Source organism: Cyprinodon tularosa, unplaced genomic scaffold (assembly GCF_016077235.1).
Source record: "Cyprinodon tularosa strain WSP-4 unplaced genomic scaffold, ASM1607723v1 ctg121, whole genome shotgun sequence".
In the NCBI taxonomy this organism is placed as follows: Eukaryota; Metazoa; Chordata; class Actinopteri; order Cyprinodontiformes; family Cyprinodontidae; genus Cyprinodon; species Cyprinodon tularosa.
This window is the reverse complement of record NW_024038015.1, coordinates 972,118-992,194: the sequence shown is the minus strand read 5'-3', so window position 1 is coordinate 992,194 and position 20,077 is coordinate 972,118.

The following is a 20,077-nucleotide window of genomic DNA, read 5'->3' as shown; positions in this document are numbered from 1 at the left end:
TTAAAAATGCAGAAATTGTAACAGCATAACATCAGCTACAGAGCAGGACTCCATGGTGTATAAATAATAATGTTTTTTATCAAACAAATGATATGATTCCACACTCTTGTGGGATCATACAAACATTGTGTAAATATTTCAATTGATTTTCTCTGTAAAATGTATTTGCTGTGAATAATTGTTTGCATTTCTCATCAGTGTAACCTTTTCTGTTTGCTTAACAAGCGATGAAGACGAGGCGTGCCGTAGAGTAAGATGATGACACAGTGAATGTTATATGCATTGCTGTGAAAAGTATGTTATCACTTACAGTTTGTCTTGCTTTTTTTCACATTACGGGAGCGACATATTTTTTGTAGTTTTAGACAATGACAGCCAGATTAAAAACAAAGTCCCAATTTCAAAGGATGAAGCAATTCGAACTAACCTGATCCAGAAAGGTCATAATTTTCCACCAAAAAATACAATATCTTAATGGAGAAATTTTGCACTACACCTTTTAGCAATTTTATTTTGAACATTTAACCCATTTGATTATAATTAGATATTTCGTGAACTACTCTGAGGATTTGCTTGCAGAGAGCCGGTTTAAGCTCATAAACACAGAGTACAGTGTTGAGAGGATGTGTGCTGGCATTGTTGCTGGGGTTAAAGGTATAGTGAAGTATATCTGTGGACTGGTAATCTGTGATACCGGGCATTTGCCAGGTGGTCGGTCCTAAATTCAGAGTGCCGGCCCTCCTTTAATTGTACCGGCCCCAACACTTACTCTCTGGCCGAAGCTCCTACCTGTGACAGTAAATAACTCAAGGAGCTCAAGAAGTAATGTAATGTTAACCCCCTAAATGAGGCATGCAGCATATATAGCCCTTTCTTGCCATGCACATCCTTGTGACATATGGTGTAGTTTTCTATTTCTTCAAACTGTAAAATCCTTGCAACAAACTAAATTATAATAAAACTTAAATGCTTTCTTTAAAGCAAACTACGATGTTCCTCCTATTTTTGGCGAATTTATGTTCGAATATTTAGCAAAATATGTTGCGGTGCATGATGGGGTTTTGCATCTAAAGGCTAACGTTTCCCGTCTTACATGCAAAATGCCAGGGCCGAAAATCGTTCCCAGTCCGAGCCTGGTGAAGGATGTTCTTTTTACGGGTGTATCATCAAAATAAGTGGTCCTCCTAATTGTCAATCATTCTGGTAAAAGGATAACGTAAGGCCATCCTACGTGCTTATCCCCATTTTCAATTATCGGAGGTGAGTCTGACATAGTGGAAAAATTGCAAATCTTCTTTTGGAAAGTAAGCTTGTATGAGCGATGCAAACAGCAACTTTTAAACACAATGTGCATGAGGAGAAATGGGCTTGGCACGCTCTTGCAAGCGTTTAATAGGCTTTCCCTGTCTGGAGAGGGTACAGGGTTGTGCATGTGCATTTTTTTTTTTACACGGAGAGGGCGGATCTTTTAAAAAATTCACGAAAATTCTCCACTCTTCCTTTAATCACACAACCCATGTACAGTTTGTAGTACATGTACAAGTATATGTACAATCCACGTACTTCGCAGGCATCACAGGTTTAAGTCTTAGCCTGTTAATCTTTGTCACATGTCTCCGACATTCTCCAATCCCATTTCCTGTCTGCCTACTTTCAAAAATAATGGCCACTTAAACAAATCTTTAAAATAAAAAATTGGAATCCATGGTTACAGTACATCAACTATGACATGTTGCATAGGTCCAGAGGAGGCAAGGCAACGCCAAACCATTACACTACCAGCACCTTTTGGTTTTCATAAAATGTTATGCTAATTTTACACCAGATGTATTTAAAATGACCCTTAGCAAAAAGCTATTTTTTTCTCATCAGCCCACAGAAAATTTTCTCAAAGAGGTCATCAGGCTGATTTTGACAAATGTAAGACGTGTATTTGATCTATAAGCAGCATTTAAAAACATTAGCACTTATCTTCACTGACACTTGTAGACTTGTAGTGCAGTAGATAATGTTGTTCTATGAACTCCTGGATGAGTCATGATGTGCTCCTGACCTGGAGTTAATGTTGATGGCCCAGGCATCTCTGGGAAGATTCACTACTGATAGATTTTTTCTCCATTTGTTGATAATGACTTTTGCTATTATGTATGAGTTCAAAGGCATTAGAAATAGTGCTGTGTGAAAACATAATTTTACAAATGTGTTTTAAGATTTTCCAAGGCTTTTGTTTTCTAAAATGTGCTTCATAGTTTTATAGTCCATTTACCTGTAACAAAAAAGCTAAGACAACATAAGGGGCGAACTGTCCTTATTTTCGCTTGTATCTGAAAAATGGCAAAATACTCACAACAAACTCCTGCCAAGAGACAGGGAGCTTCATTTTAGAGGCTGAGCGGTTCAAGAAAGGGTCACGAACACATTTTAACATTAAAAGTGTGCTCATAAAACCCCTTGTACTGTTACATTTCTTTTCAAGCTGGAGCAATTGCTACACATACAACAACATCCACCACATGTAAACTCACACCCCTTCAGGCTTGTATAAACTGTTTATGGCTAGCAAGTGGTTTGCTGGAAGCTGCTGACTGAACTGGGCAGCTACAGTGTTAGACGAATTAGCCTGTCTTTGCTTTACAGAGGAGACCATCAGTGTTCATCTGCAAATATTTATGAGTACATGAGAGCAGCATAAGGAAGAAAGAATGAAAGGGGAATATATGTTTCTTAAAAAGGATTTTATGGTTATAAATATGCAAAAACATTGTGCTATACCATACCTTTGGGTTTCATCATCTTTTATTTAGATGCTAGAGAAAATGTTTGCTTGATTTTTTCTGTATCTCTGTATGCAGTACCTCTCTCAGTATATCAACATATTTACATATTAGATATATATTTGGCAGGTAAGTTAAAGTATGCTGCTATGATGTTTCAGAAATATTTCCAGCTGCACAGCCACAGTTTAGAAACTAAAGCAGCCCCACTGTTTCTTCACCCTTTTTGTGGATTGATTCCTTACAATGATCATTTAAAATAAAATCATTTAATCTTTATTGACATTTAAGAAGAATCAAACTTTATCTCTAACTAATATGTAAAAATGGAATGCTTCTGTCTTGTCTTTGGTATAGTAGCATTTCATATTTCTGAGTAATATGACCCTGACTACCCTCTTTAAGGTGCTGAATGCTAAATCCAGTCGCATGAAGACAGTGTGAGCAAAACCTCATCATGCAGTATTTACATACTTAGTGAGCCATGCATTGGCATTCTACAACATGATAGTGTAAACGTTTTTGTAAGAATGCAAAAAATAAGAGATGGACTCCCCACCCTTATTTGGTCCCCAGTGTTTTATAAAGAGCAGGTCAAGAGATTTCAGTTAATTCATGAACATGGAAACCCCTGTTCAGTGTTGGAAAACTATTGTTGAAATTCTGGGAGTGGTTTGTCTATGTGGTACGATTCTATGCCCAAATTACTATTTGTTGGTATGTTTTATGAAAATCTAACTGAAAACACTTCTCTAATTTGCCCTTGGGTATGGGTGTGTATGGTTGTATGTGTAAGAGTTGTCCTGCAATGGACTGGTGACCTGTTCATGGTGTACCCTACCTTATGCCCATAGACTGCTGGAGATAAGCACCAGCCTCCCCATGACCCTGACGGATAAGCAGCAGAAGATGAATGGTATTCTAAGCACAACTGACTCAGAAGATGAAACTGAAGATAATACTGCTGCATACATTGAATTGTAACATCTACATGGGCATACATGAACATCTTAATGTTTTAGAGGATTGTGAAGAATAGAATATTATCATGTCTGCATTTACATGGGTAAAGAACAGACACACGTGTATACTCTGTGTTGTACTACCCTCCCATGTTCATGTAGCATGATCAGTAGCCAGCTGGTGTTCATTTTAAATGTCACCACTGTATGTTAGCTGTACACTGACATGCCCATGAGTTAGGCTGTGGAGGAAAAATTCACTGCAGAGGGTAAGTCTCTCCTTTCCCCCTCCTGTGTTCAGGGAATGAACACGTAGCTGCAGGGCCACTCTACTGCAGTTACACTGCCCCCTGCTGGTAGGTGAACTGCACTCCTAAAATTTCCCAACAGGGACATCTTTCACCCTTTGATAACACTCAGGGAGGTTGTGAATCTCCCTTATATTTAAGGCCTCGTGCATTATCATGCAGTCTCATCAGACAGGATCTTCGGCGTTGCTGAAGAAACACAGCTTCAGAATTTCTGGCATCACAAGGCTCATCTCTTCTACATGGTTTTGTGAAATCCCAACCACAGTCATTTGACCCAGTTTGCTTCTGTTTCTCCTCTGTGGGCTACAGCTTTTAAGTTTTGAACAGCCCTAGTAACAGCAAAACAAGTAAAAAAAAAAAGGGGGGAAAAAAACAGTAAATATAGAAAAAATTGATTTTATTATACTCAAAGCTGATAGAGGGTTAACAAAGTTGCTATAAATTAGCACTGATAAAACATAAATTGTGTTAATGCATGCACCAAGATTCTTCTACATTCATGTAAAGCACATACACAGTCATTCAAAACAAGCATCTCCTCTTTAATCATAGCCTTTTTGCAATTACCAAGAACCTAATTGTAGTATAAGGAGCACACTGTTGGTAATCATGTAAAGGGTTCGGCTGTGGCACTGGATAATTAGGTTTGCTGTGTGCGCCTCACTAATCACAGGGACATTTAATGGGAGCGTAGAGCGAAAGGACTAAAACAACTGCATTTAGCTGTGATAAATTCACCGATCACTCAGTCAGCATACACAGTCCCTATTGGCTCGCTCACTCATTATCAAGTTTGAGCCTAGAGATTCACAACACATATGGGCATCGGCAATACAACAATCCCTTCCCTTTGAGCATGCCAGGGTGTAGGAGGAGAAATCAGCAATAAAAGCTGCTGTGATTAGCATTAATCGCCAGGTGTTCATTGCTTTTTCCTGCTTAGTTCTCCAAAAATGTGCCATGTCTTCATTTAAAAAGAATCTGGCTCAAGAGTATTTACAAATTGTTTATACCCTCTGATCTTTTCCACATACAAATAATGTTCAATCACACTCTTCAAAGCATTTTTAGTCAGATTTATGCCATAGATTAACACAATGCCTAACATATAAAAAAGAACAGAATGGACAATGCTTCAAAATATTTCCAATTTAAGAATATATAATCTGTCGTTTTATTCTGTTCCTTTTAATCTGACCCCATGAATAAAATCCAGTGCATGTAATGGGCATCAAAAGTCAGATAACTAAGAAAAACATGTGCACATGTGTCATTTTATCTTGCTGTTAATGCAGCATTCAATGAGGGTTATTCACATAGGCTTGTTAGTGAACATTTGTGAACAAATAGTATCAGTAGCCCCAAGAACCATGTTTGTTATGATATTGTTTAAAGATTAAAACCAAAGTAATTTTATAAAACATTATGCCAAGTTCTAACCATCTCAGTTTAAACCATAATCTTTAAATTAATCTGAGAAGCAGCTAGGAGTTACAGTTTCTCTGGAGGAGGTGCAGAGATCCACAACTCAGGTGAAAGAATGTTTTACTTGAAAAAGAGCTACTGCCGCATCAAAAGTCGTGGCAAGTTCTGTTTGCAGTTTACCATAACCCATGAAAGGCACACAGCAAACACAAGAGAAGAAAAATCTCAAGTGAGACAAAAAACAAACTTTTTTGGAAAATACAATTTATGGAAAAACGACTCCTGCAGGACACCCTAATCACAAAATGTCCACAATGAAACATGATGGTGGCAACATCACACTGTGAGGATGTTTTTCTTGTGCAGAAACAGGGAAACTGCTTGCATTAACGAAAGGCAGTCTTTGAAGATTACTTGGCTGAGGCTGCAAAAGTCTGTAGATCAAGGGGGAATTTCACTTTCCAACGACCCTAAAGATACATCTTGGAATTTTGGTTTAATGGAGATTCAAGAGGTAAAATTGCTACAACAACGTACAGAACTAACTTGATGATTATGATTCTGTAGAAAGATTTGTAAAACCATTATTTACAGCTGCATTGCATCCAATTCAACTACGTCTAAGGTGTTTCAAACAAAAGAATAGAAAATCTGTGGATGAGTTGTCAGAAATGCATGCAGTCAGATGCAGAAAAAAGGTTGTTCCACAAGTCATTGATTCAAAAACAAGTTTTAGATTAGGCTATCGCTTATAATATGTTTAGGAACCATTCATCCTGTTCTTCACTATTAACAACTATTTATTTTGTGTTTGTGTGGTTGTAATGCAACAAAAAGTAACAAATGAATTTCTTTACTTGCTGCAAAGGATGATTAATTATATATTTTCTTATATTAGAAACATTTCCTTTAAGATTGGTTGCTCAGATGACCTTTTTCCCATTTTACACTTTCACTGTACCCTTGAAAATGACTCACTTACGCACTAAAAACAAGCTTTATTCTCCTGCCAATTTGGAATCTGCTCCTGGCAATGTCACCACTGCTTTTAGAACCTGATTACAGCGTATGTGCCAGCTACATGATCTAATGGGCTTATTTAAAGCGAACACGTAAGCTACATCATGTATCATGTACATTGTGGTGGCGTGACACCTGATTATTCATCACTCCCCAAGCGCAACCACTAACCTTTCCACAGTCATCTCCCTTCATGGTCCCCCATGAGTTTTCTGTCCTATTTTTGAGGAATAATTACTAGCACGCACATATCAAAAAAGTGGGGTAATGCATGAGACAGTGCATTTTTTTTCATATAAATTTAGTATTTTAAGAGTATTTTTAAGTAGATAATTGGAGGATTATATCAAAATGATGAAAACTGCCTGAATTTTCATGCATTGTAAAAATGTGAACTAAATAATGTACAGGAAAATGAAGCTACAAAAATTGGAAATTGTTCCCAGGACCCATCTAAGGAGACAGCTTCAGGAAAAGGCAGCTGGTACTGGTTTCTGATGAGCAGCACGGTGACTGCAGCAGTGCTACCATTTGTACCCAAGCAGCATCACATTGTAATGATGTTGGCAGTGGTTTCCATTTAGGTCTGCCAGATTTTACACCAATTTATTTGTTTTAAGCCTCAAACATTCAACAAAAAAGTTGCCTCTTATTTTCTGAAATGACAAATGAAGATCAAAAGCCTTAAATTGCTCCTAAAACTGTACTAAAACACTGTAATGAAACAGAAAATAATTATTTCTGCAAACTTTGTAATAATTATCCTGAAGCAAAAATGGCTGTAAAAACAGATTTTGCATTTTGCATTGAAATGAATAATTTTTGTTTTTTTTATTTGTAATAAACTTGTTATTAACGGCAGTTTGAACAACACGGCCATGGAGGAAGTCACATCCCTGCTACATAGCAGCAGCTGTAAAAGTGATTAATATTGATCTTGATTGCCTGCTGAGCTGAAAATGTCCCATTCTATGCTGAGCTGAAAAATGAATCCATCTATTTATTCTTTGTCACTTTATGAAACATAGCTGAGGCATTTCCTTTATGTTGCAAGCAGCAAGGTGCACCCTTGAAAAGGTTTCAACTGATCCCAAGGTTATGACACTCAAATATTTATGTTCATACCCAGGGTTATTTTAGGATCACTAATTAATCAAAGTTACATGTTTGTCGACCATGTGATAGAATCAGAGCACCTAGATAAATGCAAAGAAGTGGTTGGAAAAGCCATACGTAAAGTTAAACAAGATTCAATCCAGAAAACTTGTTGTGGGAAAGCAGCGCTTATCTCTGCACCAGTCTGAGTCTCTTTCAAATCATCAGAGAAAGAGAAGCTCAATTGATCGAGTTGGTAGCTTCTCTAAGCTTTAAAAGGAGCCTTAGCAAAAAAAAAAAAAAAAAAAAAGCTAATAGCATCAAACCATGTAGCTTTTTTACTAAATCTTTTTTTTTTTATATAAATTGCCCAGATAGCAACATCTATTAGCAATCCTTGTGAAGAGGTTTAAATAGCTTTCCAATAAAATTGTCTTTTATTGCAGCAGCAAAATCTTATTATACAAAATGGATTTAAAACCCTGCCTTTCATTAAAATATACACTCAACTTAATAAATAATCGTATTTAATAGCACTGGCATAAATACAGGTAAAACAGCTATTAGCGACTCGTGAAACCACCAGGACAGCTGTAGTCATCTCCCATAGCAAGCTAAATACATAAGTAACAGAAGTCCTTATTGAGGTGATCCAGGTCGCCAGTGGATCCAAAAAATGATTAACTCCACTTGGACTGCAAAAAGAAAAAAAGTCATGTTTGCCTTTAAATTTTCAAAAAATGAGATTTTGGGATTTCGGAATGGCAAATTTAACCAAACATAATCTTTCACTTTTTTTTAATTAAGATTAAAATCAGTTTATAGTTTATGAAAATTGTATTTTTTATTTTTTTTCAAAAGGAATTTCAATGTTGCTTTTATTCTGGATTTATCTGCGCAGTTCTCCTTACAGCAGTCCAGTGAGTCGTTGGGTAACCTGTTTCTTGTACAGCATTTTCCATCCTTTTTCATACAGCCGATATTTCATTAATATGTTTGGATGCGGTACTCTATAAACAGCCAGCTTGTTTAGCGATGACCTTTTGTGGCTTATTCCTCTCATAAATGGTTTTTAGGAATGTGCGCTGACCATCTATTAGGTCAGCAGTTTCTTCCCATCATTGCTTTGGCCGATAAAACAGGAAAATAATTACTCTTCTGAAGAACCAAAGTTTGAGTCAGTAGCTGTAAATCACAAACTGAAAAAAACAACTCAATCAAAAAAAAAAAAAACTACTCTGTGCGTAATGAGCAGCCCTATGTTCAACTTTTGATTTATATTATTGAAATAAATGAACTTCTTGATGACATTTTTAATTAGTGAACTACACCTGTAGGTCACACCTTAATATGTTGGGTTTTTTATTTCAAGAAATTAAAACCATAACAAAAACAATATTTGATTGTTTTGATTGTAAGATCCTGTATAGAATAAATATAATGTGCAATTACTATTGGATGCCGTGTGCAATAACCTGTTTCTCTATATTTGAAACCTAACGCAACAATTATATGTATAATTATAAATGCCCATCTATATAAATACCCAAGTAAAAACCATGTGCAATAATCCCTGATAAGAATCCTATAATAGAAAAAAAAAGCTGTCATGTTTCAGATGCACTGTATATACTGTATATATCCCATGCACCTTTTTCTTTTTTTGGCATCTTCTTCTTCTCTTTAGACAATTTGAGTGATGTAACAAGTACATTTCTCCACTGTGAGATCAATAACGTCAATCAATCAATTAAACGTTATTTTCCCTCTTAAATATAGCAGCACCTACTCAGAGGATTCCTGTTCCTGCTTTTCTTGTGACTAAATAAAAGCAAAATAACTAAGGAGCAAAATTGGTGCTAAAATGCAAAAAAAAAAAAAGAAGAAGAAAGTAGAAAAAGAAAGAAATTCTATGCAAGAGTGTTTAGTGCATAACTCAAGTAACTGATGTAGTGAAAGCAGATTCCCTGTACGGTCACTTGCAGTGCTCTTTGTCCCCGTCTCAGTGGGAGGGATGGCGTGAGGCTGAGGGTCGGCGATGAAGGTGGGGGAGCAGAGAGTGAGATGGATGGAGAATAGGAGGGAGGCGACAGACGTGGACCGTGGAGGGGTGGCTCAAGCTGTTGGGAGCGGGCAGCGCTGGGAGATGAATTACCAGCGACATCTCCATCCCTGCTGACAACCGACTCTCTCTGTCTCACACACACACACAATAACATGTGTCTCAGTTGATTGAAGCCAGTGGCTCGACTCCACACCAGGCACAGTTAGAATTGACTGTCACCTTTTTCTCCATCGCCCCCCCTGCATCTTAAACCACACACACACACTCACACAGAGTTACATATATGTATGTATACTCTCTAGCTTCTTTTCTTCTTCTGTAGCCTCCGCTTTTCTCTCTGAAATGTCAGACTGGCAGGGGGTTGTATGAGGTTCCTCTGGAGAGCAATAAAAGCTGATTGGAGTTAAAACAGTTGGTCAGGCCTCCCCGCCCCGGCATCTGTTGGATTACAGTCAGCCAACCTGTCATCTGTGAAATGAAGGCCAGCACGGGAGCAGAGAGGAGAGATCGCAGCAGGGGATGAGACAGACAGAACGAGAGACGGAAAGGTGACGGTGGAGACAGTGAGAAGAGGGAATGTGTGGATTTAGTTAAGTCTCGCTGTGTAAAGTGTTTTCTTTTTGTTTAACAGTTTATTCATATTCAACAACAAAAATGAAACAAAGAGATCCACGAGAAGCGGAGAGATATTTGAGGGGTCACCGAGGGTCAGACAGACACATATGACCTTTAGATGACCTATTTTATCCTTTAGCCCTTGCGTATCTACCTTTAAGCACAGAACGACAGAAAGAATCCCCTCCATCAACCTTCAATGTATGCTTCATTCTCTCCAGTCTTCTCTCCCAATCCCGTCACCCATTCCTGAACCCACACACACCGTTTCCACCTGCTACGTCCCCCTGAGGGAATCATTTTCACTCTAACAACTTCAATTAACCTTACCCTTTCACACACACTCATCAGTGTGCACAGGTCGGCACACAGACACGCACATACGCGTCCCGTAGATGATGCCTTCATGGGCACAGCACCCCTCTCATATCAATCACTAGCGTTAAGGTCACTGGGCTGGGAGACAGAAGCCTCTGGTTGCTCCTCCACTGACATGGAAAAGAATGTGAGGATTCTTGCAGCAATGCAATATATATGAGTATGCACTGTCCTTAAACAAATAACATTGTCAGGGACATAAATCCTCTGAGGTAATTACAGTGGAAAACCAAAGTAATTGATATTTAATTTCATGCTCAGCTGTAACGCTGAATTTGGGTTTTATTTTCTGCCGCAGGGCAGACTTTGGAGGACACAGGATTGTATGTGCTCATCATGGATAGAGATGGAATTTATATATTTTGTAAATTATCTACTGTTGATTTTTCTCTAGTATGTGGGGTTAAAATTATACATTTATTCTTAACAATATGTGGGTCGATTTTTTTTTTCTTCTAAATTCTCAATCGACTTCTTTTTTGGAAGAAATAGTCAAACTCACCTGAAACAGACTTTTGGCTTTTTAGTAGGGTTACCTGATTCAACCTTTTATGGCTAGTTATGATGTCAGTTTTATATCTTGACAGAACAGTTAAGTTTCTCCAAGCATTATTTTTTACATGACAAATTCACAACCAGATGGGACTTCAAGATATTCAGGAACAACCCAAGAACCCCCATGGTTAAGGGCCTTCCGTAAAGTCGAAGATATTCACGTATCAGTGTCCTTTTTACCTATGAGATGAACACAGTAGCATGGTCTAAGAGTGTTGATAAAGGTTGTGGGAGGATCATGCCAAGGGCCTGTTTAACTGGCAAGGGAACTGTCGTGTTACATCACTGGCTTAAATAAATGCAGGCCTTGTTTTATGCTCTAAAGAGACACATTGTGTGTGTTGTTTAGCCAAAAGGACACAAAGAATGTTTGAAGAAATCAAAGTGATGCTTTCAGGCCTAAAAACTTTGTCTGCGTTCTCAAGCACAGTGGTAGTAGCATCATGCTGAGGGTCTTTTTGGAGCAAAAAGTACTGGTTCTTTGCACAAAAAAACATGAAAGCTGAAATTCAATATGGAGTTGAGTCAACCGTTAACATTTGGATTGAGTTGGGTGTTTAAACACAACAGTGATCTCAAAGACAAGCAAAATAGATTTGGGACCTGCTCTAAAATAGTGTTTGTGTGCATAAAAGCCAGGCCTAGAGTAGATCTTCATACACGGTGGAAAATAATACACGTGCAATTCAGCAGAGGTCAAAGTGCAAAAAAATGTATCCAAAATGTTTGTTTTTTTATTTGTGGCAAAACAAAATATATAAATCCTTGTTATTTTTTTCTTTTTCATTATTTTTTGAGTAAATATTGTCATTATTTTATTCATGGCTTAGAACCTCTTCTTTCAAAGCCTCTCACAAGCTGCTAGCTGCAAGCACAACTTACTAATTGAAATGTAGCGAAACAGAACTGGTTTGCACATCTTGTCAGTTAAATGTGCAATCTTTGTAGATAACACTCACTTTTCCCCCTTTTTCACCAACACCAATTGTTTTTTCAAAACAACAACTAGCTTTTTTAATCCATGCTCAGGACGGTCATAACTAAATAGGGCTGAAAAAGCCAGTACCCGTACTGAGAAAAATCACTTAGTGCGGCAGGGTATTCCTAGAACTAGGGCTAAATTAATTAAATTCCCAAATTGTTATGGTATCTATGTCCATACATACGAAATGTGAATCTTAACAGGCTCTCAAATACACACACATTATTGTCTTGGTTTATGTCAGTTGGTCCTTAAGACTCAATGTCCTGCCTGTTTTATGAATCTCCCTGCCTCCACAGACCAGAGTCAAATAAATCAGTAGTTATCAGAGCCCTGCAGCACATGCTGGCTGCTTGATCCAGGTTTACTTGAGCAGAGACACATCTAAACCATGTGTGACAGTGGCTGCTGAGGACAGAGTTTGGAAACTACTGGTTTAAGTAGTGAGGACAATGTGTTGAAACCTATTGACTTCCATTGATTTTCAGTAACTTCAACCCTGTCATTGCCTTAACCCTGACATTTCCCCTAAACCTATTACCAGTGCATATGTCATCCCATCCTTAAGCAAACTATGTATACCTAAACCCAATATGAAGCAAAAATAGAAGCGAGAACCAGCACCCTTTTTTCCTTCTGATGCTTCTACCCATCTCACTTTCGATCATGATAGTTTGTATTAAAAGGAGATTAAGACTCCGACAGAAACCTAAGTAGGCCTAATTGAATGTACTTGCGTGACATGTGAAATGCAAACATAATTTATTTTTTGCTGCACTAAAATGCCTCCAATCATCCTACAACTGCGGCATCTTGTAGAGATCTCCCTGGGCTTGTCAGTGTGTAATTGCTGCTGATTGGTATATTATTGTGCTGGTTAATCTGCCTGTGGGTGGCTAATAAAGGAACTCTACCAGGGATGTTATCAGTCTTCTGCAGAAGGTGTCCGTGGAGCAAATCTCCAAGAAAACAGAACAGAAGCAGGGAAGGAAAGATGATCTTCAAGTGATTTCTTTTTTTTTTTAAGAAAGGGAAAGAAGAGAAATGTTTGATACATGTTAAAAGGAAAACACAGATTAAAAAGCAGGCAAAAAAACAACAACCCAGAAATCTGGCAGAGCTGTAACTAAGATGTTCATGTTCAGGTTCTTTCTGTTTGAGCTAGAAAATGAGGACAGTTCAGCGAGCTGGATGCAGTTTTGTCAGAGTTGTGAGCATGATGTTCATCCCAGGAGAATCCTTTAGTGATTGATGAGGCCTTGTTCCTCTGCCTCGGTTCTATTTCTAAACATGGGCTGAAAGAGGAAAAGGTGGCAGCAACGCTGTGATTAGATTGCTCTCTATTACCATGGCAGCCTGAGACAGGTATCACCCAATGCAGGCAACCACTCGGTCCCAATGCCCTACGCAATAACAGCACGCTGGAAACTGACCCCTATGGTGTAAGGAGGTGAGCCAAGCCAACAGGGCAAACTGATGTTTCTTTTTTCCACTGGGATGCCTGCAGTGATTGTGTTGGCACACTCTCCAGAGAAACTGGAAGACAAAAACAAGAAAGACAGAAGACGGACAGAACTAAGTTGTTTAAGTAAATCTCTGCAGGCTAAATAAGAACATAAAACAGCAGGACACGGATTTTGATCTCAAATGTGTCTAATGAAAACTAATCTATCTTCTAAAGCATCCAACACCCAGCATCCGTCCCAGCACCACGGCCCTTTTTATATAAAAGAGGAAACTTGTAGATCTTGGTGAAAGGAACCTTCTTAGGTTTAATTTAAGGATCAGCCTTGGAGATGTTCTTTCCATTGCACAATCAGAGCATTGCTCTTCAGGACAAGAAGTAGACCTACTGCCATAAAAATGCCTAACCTGTGAAATATATTCTGGAGTGGAGTGGACTTGTTTTTATGACAGTCTGGGGGCTATAATCTGTTTACACAATCATGTCATGGGGACCTATGGTCATCCATAAACAAGGATGAGAATTTCTTGTCTTTTCCAGATTATTAGGCAAAATCTGTGTATTAACGAGTCTTTAGCTGCTGGAATTATTCGCCCGTCATCTTCTCCTTTGGGTGCTGGTTTCTTTTTTGTTGGCAAGAAGGATGGGTCATTAAGACCATGCATTGACTACAGAGGGTTGAACCAAATCACCATAAAGAATAAGTACCCTCTACCTCTCCTAGCCTCTGCTTTTGAACCTGTTCAGGGGGCAACAGTCTTCACCAAACTGGATCTGAGAAACGCATACTGTATCATCTCCTCAGAATCAGAGAAGGAGATGAATGGAAGACTACCTTCAAGACACCATTAGGTCAGTTCGAGTACCTGGTAATGCCTTTTGGTTTAACAAACGCCCCCGCCTGCTTTAAAGCACTAGTGAATGATGTTCTCAGAGACTTTTTAAATGTGTTTGTCTTTGTCTATATAGACGACATACTCATTTATTCACGGAACTTAACTGATCACAAGAAGCATGTCCGCCTGGTGTTACAGAGGCTACTGGAGAACAAGTTATTCGTCAAGGCAGAAAAGTGTGAGCCAACCATCAGTGACCTTTTTGGGGTTTGTGCTCGAGGGCGGCCAGGTTAAGCCTGCTGAGGACAAGATAAAGGCGGTTTTGGACTGGCCGATTCCTGAAAATCGAAAACAGCTTCAAAGGTTTTTGGGGTTCGCCAATTTTTACCGTCGTTTCATTAGAAATTATAGCCAGACGGCTCAACCTCTGACCTCTTTAACTTCAGTTAAGAGGAATTTTCAATGGACTCCCGAAGCTCAGTCTGCTTTTGACAAACTGAAATCTTTGTTTTCCAGAGCACCGGTGTTAATTCAGCCTGACCCTTCCAAACAGTTCATCCTGGAGGTCGATGCTTCGGATTCTGGCGTTGCAGCCGTCCTTTCCCAGAGACTCGACTCAGATCAAAAGATTCATCCATGTGCTTTTTTCTCTCGCAGACTCTCATCAGCAGAACAGAACTACGGCGTTGGAGATCGAGAACTATTAGCCATCAAATTGGCGTTGGAGGAGTGGAGACACTGGTTAGAGGGAGCTGAGCACCCGGTTCTAGTCTGGACTGATCACAAGAACCTTGCTAGCATCCAGTCTGCCAAACAGGCCAACCCTCGTCAATCCAGGTGGTCCATTTTCTTCTCCAGATTTAATCTCGTTATCTCCTACAGACCCGGATCAAAGAATGTGAAACCAGACTCCCTCTCGCGCCTATACTCCATCGATCAACCCGAGACACCAGAGCCAGTCCTCCCGGCCTCTTGTACTGTGGGAGTCGTGAACTGGGAGATCTCCCATCTAATTAACTCCGCCCTGGCCACGGAACCCGACCCAGGTAACGGTCCGGCTAACAGAACTTATGTTCCGTCTTCCGTCAGGTCCAGGCTCATTCAATGGATGCACACTGCCAAATTCTCGGCCCACCCTGGAGTCAGTAGAACCATCGCTCTCATCACCAGACGCTTCTGGTGGCCCACTCTCCACAGGGACGTAAAGGAATATGTGCTGGCCTGCCCCATTTGTGCTAGAAACAAGGCCTCGCATCAGCCACCCTCTGGTCTGTTACAACCTCTTCCGATTCCTTCACGTCCATGGTCCCACATTGCTATAGATTTCGTCACTGGTCTCCCCATCTCTCGAGGTATGTCCACAATACTCACCATCGTTGACCGTTTTTCCAAGTCCTGTCATTTAGTCCCTCTCAGGAAGCTCCCCTCGGCGTTCCAGACTGCTCAGCTTCTCGTGAAACACGTCTTCAGATTACATGGCATTCCCCAGGAAATCCTATCAGACCGTGGTCCTCAATTCGTTTCACAAGTTTGGAAAGCCTTCTGTTCAGCTCTGGGCTGTAAGTCTGCCTTGACTTCAGGTTATCATCCACAATCCAACGGTCAGACCGAGCGCATGAATCAGCACCTAGAATCCACCCTCCGCTGCCTAACTTCCAACAACCCCACCGACTGGAGCCAGTATCTACCTTGGATCGAGTACGCCCATAACTCCCAGAGATCAGCTTCCACCGGCCAGTCACCATTTCAGGTCAGTCATGGATACCAACCACCACTTTTCCCCGCAGATGAAAAGGAGATAGCAGTCAAGACCATCAACCAACACATCCGTCGCTGTCAAAGGATTTGGAAAGAAACCATCACCACCCTCAACAAATCATCAGAGACCACCAAACTTTTTGCCGACTCCAGGAGACGTCCCGCTCCTGAGTACGCCATCGGACAGGAGGTATGGCTGTCCACCCGAGACATTCCCCTCAAGGGAATGTCTCGGAAACTGTCTCCCAGATTCATCGGTCCATTTAAGGTTTCCCAGGTCATCATTCCCTCCGCAGTCCGTCTCCAGTTACCTCCGAGTCTTCGCATCCACCCCACCTTTCATGTTTCTCAGGTCAAGCCCGTAGTCTCTAGCCCTCTGTGCCCGCCATCCGACTCCCAAACCACCCGCCCTGGAAGTCGATGGCCACCCGGCTTTTACCGTCCGTCGCATCGTGGACTCCCGTCGGCGAGGTCGCGGCTGGCAGTACCTCGTCGACTGGGAGGGCTACGGACCTGAAGACCGTCAGTGGGTTCCCGGCTCTTACATCCGCGATCCTTCCCTGATCGAGGAGTATGAGCGTTCCTATCCTTCTACTTCCTCCGGACCGCCAAGGGGCGGTCGTTGAGGGGGGGGTACTGTTGGAAGCTGGAGAAGTACCTCTCTTCTCCAGCAGAGTCCGCCGTGGATCCTCCTGAGCAGAGCCCTCTGCACAGCTGCTGCTCGTTACCATCATCAGGAGGACCCTCTACTTAAGCTGTCTTCAGACCTTGCCTCAACGCCGCAGTGTTGAGCCAGTTGGTTAGCACCAAAGCCCTGAACCACTGAGAACTTTGCTTGCTCTGAGATCCTGACAGGATCCTAATCTTGTCTCTGTTTTTCCAGGAAAACCTGATCCTCCTACGTGAAGCTCTGGAAGAGCTTAACCCACTGAGCCTGCCCTCAGAGCCAAACCTGAAGACTTCCCCTGGATTCTCTTGCAGCTCTGGACCAAGAGCTGGAAATCCAAAGTCAAGGTCTGCTACCTTTCTAGAAGCAAGACGCTGAAGCAGCTAACGGACTCAGCTAATCAGACTCTCTCCAGTTCCAACAACCTTCCTCTCCAAGATCCATTCAAGGACCCACAAGGTACAAACCAGAGACTATCAAAGGACAAAACCGCTAAGAGCCCAGCTAACTAACTGTCTTCCTCACAGACTCCGGTGAACCCGTTTGCCCAGGACCAGAACCAGAACAAACTATCATTGGATTGTATTCAATAAACTCTGTTAACTTTTCATCTGTTTCCTGTGTCGTGGTGTTCTGCATAATTGGGTCACATTCGTGTACCGATCATGACAATCTGCTTTTGTGGTTTCAGCTGAATTTGTAAAAAAAAAAAGATGCTTTCATCCTCTACTTTATGTTTGTAGTTACCAGTGTAGACACTATATTTTATGACTATATGGAGCTTTTTTATTTTCTGCACAGGATATGGTCTCCTGTATAACAGCACCCCCTGCTGGTGACCATGTAACTATACATTAACTGAATATTCAGGGATTAACAGGCAAAATATTTTGTGATGGGAAAATACATTTGACCACTTTTGAAATGCGACACAAACTGTTAAACATAAGATAAGAGCTAAAATGCAATGAGGAATTTTTATGTTAACAATTCATTTTGAGCGTTATTAACTATCTTTCAAAAATATATCTTCAGATATACCCATATAAGCCAGGTTTCATCACACATTGTAATTCTAAGAAAATGAGGTTCCCTTAACCTTTCATATTTTACAGTCACTTTTGATGTTATAGGACAATATGCAGTGTTAAAAAAGACCATTGACCATTTATTACATTAAATTTACAGTAATGTGTAGGAGCCAGCCTCTTAAAGTATTTTTGATTGTAAACTCTTTGGCCCTTCATAAGGTCTTCCACTCTCTGTTGTGGTGTTCGGCCGCTTTTTTGTTATTTGTCCCTACCCTGACAGAAGATATATTTAAAAACCCTTAAATATAGCTGGCTTTACAAGAAAGCTACATTTTAAAGAGGAAAGAAAACCAGGCATGTATTGGCCTGCGATTAATCAGTCAGCTGATTTCTTTTTAAATAGGTTGAGAAAAAAAAAAATCTGGAGTCAAATTTAGAACTAAAGAAAATTATTTAAGATATAAGTCTAAGTCTATAAATTTACATTTTAGGAGCCAAAGTAGAGAAAGTGACGGATGGATGATACACCGAAGCAAATGCATTATGATACAATTTGATCATCTCTGATATTATATGGATATTGGGATGTGATTCATTGTGATATATTTTATGATACTGTTGGGAAAATAGATTGTGGACTCTATTCAATTCTAATCGTCATTGTTATGCATTAATTAATTTAAGAGTAAAACCAAGGCTTTGCAGAACTTTAAGCTAAACAATGCTATTTTTTTAACACAGTAAACCTTTCCCTGATATTTTATCTTGATCTCTTTTAAGAGATGAATGAAGGATGTTTTGAGGTTTTGCAAAAATAATTTTTTGTATATATCTTACAGAAAATTGTTTTCTCCAGGTCAATTATGCGGCTGTTCTGTGTTTATATTAAGATTGCATACACATACAGTCAGTTTTTGCAGTCGCAGTCTTCCAAAAAAAATAAGTTTAAAGGTATTGTGGAGGATCTTCACAAATTTTTGAAAAGACAAACCTTCTCCACTTAAAAAAATGCACATGCACAACCCTGTACCCACTCCCGAGAGGGAACTTCTATTAAACACATGTGAGAGCATGCACGAGCTCATTTCTCCTCATGCACGCTCTGTTTAAAAGTTGCTGTTTGTATCGCTCATACAATTTTTCAGCAAAGGTAAGTGAAAATGGGGACGAACATGTAGGACAGCCTTGCGTAAACAAACACCAGAATGATTGAGGAGGACCACTTATTTTGATGATCCACCTGGAAAAAGAACATCCTCCACTATACCTTTAAGTTGAGATACATACTTTTCAACTTCCCAAAACGAATATCTGCAACTGAATTATTTTGGTTCTGCTTTGTTGGTCATGAGCAGGTGATACAGCAACGACAAGCTTAGACACACTTTGCTCTCCAACTGGTTTGTTTATGCCAAATAAGAGCATAGATGTTTTTTTGTTTTTTTATGTAATAAAGATGTGTGTATAATTTGCCTAAAACCAGTTGGAATTTTATAATGACCCCCTATGACTCTAAAACCACCTCCAATCATAGTGATTAATGGCTGCAGACATATCAAAGATGTTCATGAGGACCTCTGCCTCTCTTTGATTTGAAATACAAACAATAGTTTAAAGGAAGCAATCTCTCTGTTTTCATAAAGATAGCATTAGTTTCTGTTAATGAAGGTAGGTTTTTCGGGCTTCTGGTTGCTGCAGATGAGGAAAGATGATAGCAGAGATTACAGCTACTTTAGGTTAAAATTGTTGATGAGGGATATTGCTACCTTGATGTGCATTTTCTTCAACTTTAATTTAGACAAACAGATAAAAATTAACAAGATCTTTTTTATATAGAAGCTGTGAACTTGGTTCAGAAGGTTGAGGTAGTAAACTGTGAATGAATTCATTTTAAGCCAGATTTAGAAGTAATTCTTGTTAAAGAGGAATTGCCACATTATTATCAATTGCTCCCCATACCAAGTAATGAATAGTTCAACAGGACATTGATGCTATGCACAATACTCTTTATTCTGGCCCTTAAAAAGAAATACATTTGATTATCCAAACTAACTTTAAGTAAAAAAAAAAAAAGAGTGAAAAGAAAGTGACTTTACATATTGCACATTAAAATCTGGTTTCAGCTACATATTGCAAAA